This window comes from Gavialis gangeticus, unplaced genomic scaffold, assembly GCF_001723915.1.
Source record: "Gavialis gangeticus isolate Ggan-Ray unplaced genomic scaffold, GavGan_comp1, whole genome shotgun sequence".
Classification (NCBI taxonomy): Eukaryota; Metazoa; Chordata; order Crocodylia; family Gavialidae; genus Gavialis; species Gavialis gangeticus.
This window is the reverse complement of record NW_017728994.1, coordinates 6,627,282-6,629,849: the sequence shown is the minus strand read 5'-3', so window position 1 is coordinate 6,629,849 and position 2,568 is coordinate 6,627,282.

Below are 2,568 nucleotides of genomic sequence, written 5' to 3'. Positions count from 1 at the left end.
CTGCCAAGCCAGAACGCCCCGCTTCCCCCCCGCCCTCAACAGCTCACCAAAACTCCCTAAGTAGCCCTCCAGCTCAAATAATAGCCCATCCCTGTTCTACTTACAACATCTCCCTCCACGACAGCAAAACTCTGTAAGTGGCTCTGCCCTGGGCCCCAGGCCCAAGACCTAACCTTGCACTGTGACCAATGACGATCCTGGCCCTGGGAGTCTCCATGAAAACTGGCCCAGGACCCATGCGGGCAGGGTGTGCTCAGCCAGCTGGGTGAGATGGGGCCACGGGCAGACAAAAAGCTGGGAACAGGACATACCCCATATTGCACATACAGGACCAGCCACATGAACAACAACCTGGGCTGCCCACTGTGCCTAGGTTGGGTGGGGCCAAGGAACCCACTGCAGGCCACATTTTACTCACCCTGAACTAGGAAGTACCACGACAGTTGAAAAGGGGCAACTAAGGGAAGCAAATCTCCTGCATACCAAAGTACCTGCAGACAGTATAGTAACAAGGGTTGGGCAACTGAAGAGGGGAGTGCAGAAAAAAAATGGCTGATGCCATGAGATCAGAAGTTGCTGCTGCCCCTGTGTGTGGCAGCTGCCCTGGGCACCCAGTCAAGTTGTTGTGCCACTGCCTGCAAGTACCTGAACTCCTGCAAACAAAATCCCCAAAAGTACATGCCTATAACACATACTCTTTTTTACTCCGGGGCATTCTATTCCGGGGCATGTCTTTGACCTAGCCAACTCCACTCAAGCAGTGGTGCTCAGGCTTTGGGCCCCACAGGCGAGATGAGCAATGTGGGGACAGTTCACAAGTTGGATCAAGCCCCATGAGGCCTTGGCTGGTCCCGCATGCCAGGATCAGGCCCTGGAGCCAGGCGCTGCACCCTCCTAGCCCAGGATCAGGACCTGGGGCCCTGGGCCACCCCCATGTCCTGGGCTCAGGCCCTGGCAGCCAGCGTTTCCCCTGCCCAGGCACTCAATTCAGTGCGCAGGGCCTTGGGTTCCTCACAGGTCTGGAAATCTGGCACCACAGGAGCGGTGCCATCACCTCCTTGTCACCAAATTTCCAGATTTGTGGGAAGCCCAGCAGGCTGAATGGCACAGCACCAGTGCTCATGTAATTCAAGTAAACTCTTAAGTGAGCCAAGGCTGGAGGACGGCTCCACTACAGAACAACTCTTGAGTTGCATTAGCAGATGGCAAGTTTCGCTAACTCAAGCTGTGGCACGTACACCAAACAACTAGTGCTAAAAATGTTGTCATACCCCATACTGCACATATGGAACTTGGATTAGAAGGAGCCCTTGAGTTAACCCAGCAGTGAAGACATTCTTTTAGAGACATTTCCATCCCAGTTATAAGAGCCTCTGTCCATGAATTCTGCAAAGCTTTCCTTAGGTTTCTTTCCTAGAAGGCATACCTACTTCAGACTGCATCCCAAAACTCATTTTGCTGGCAAAGAGACTAAACTCTTCCTCCAACACTAACACCATCCTCCTCCAAAATGGGAGGCTTACTTATTACTGGCCCTTATATCACCAGGTGACCATTTTTTTTATGTTTTTTTCTATGGTGATTATGGGCTGATATTTCTTTGTCTACCACTTTTTTTTTTTTTACAGGTTGGCAGCTTTAAGACTAACTAGTTCAGGGAGGTGTGGGCTTTCACAGGCAACAGCTTACTTCACCAGATGCTAAACTCATTGACAAAACTCAAGCATCTCTGAACCAGTTAGTCTCCAAGGGTCACATAGCACATAACATTTAAGATGCATTAACTGCACTTAAAACCCAAGTGTCCATGTTTCAAACAGAAGAACACATGCTAAATGCGATCCTATGGTAGCAAAGTTATGAGTTGTCACAGGAGGATTAACTAAGAATAGTACTAAGCAGCATGTGTTCAGCGAGGCAGGGCTGCTCTAGGGAAATAACAAGTCCAGGATTCAGATGCAGTGCCATGGCTAGGACCAAGCACCAACCAGCCGATTGTGGACCCCAGCCCAGGTACTGCACAACGGTACCTGGGCTCAAGTCTGGCAGAGGCCGGCTCAGGCTACAGATTCAGCAGCATGAGTGACACCTTGCCCCCATCTCAGCTCCCTGGGCCTCCTTCTGCCCAGCTCCAGAAGCAGGGACCCGGGGCAGGGGTCGGCAGAAAGGACCTGGTAGGTAGCTGCAGCCTGGCGCCGGCGGGGCGGCGGAGTCACTGCAGAGCGGCGCTTCCCACTATCTGGGAAAGGCACATGCGAAGGCCCCGGGCATGGCGGAGGCACACGCACGGACACCGGCGGCAGCAGGGCTGCGGAGGCAGCAGCGCGCGTGGGCCGCGACGGGGAGGCAGGGGTCTGACCGAGAGCAGAGCCGCCGACCTACCGAGTGCTGTGGTCGAGCGTGGTAGCCTCAACGCCCGCCCCGCCTCACGAGGCTCCGAGCCAGACGGTTCAGAGGCAGCGCAAAGCCCGCGACCTCCCCAGTATTTCCGCGCGAAGGCAGCGCGCGAACAGCCTCGCCCCGCCCCCTCTCAACGCACTGGGGGGGGGGGGCCCCCCGGGAGGGGCA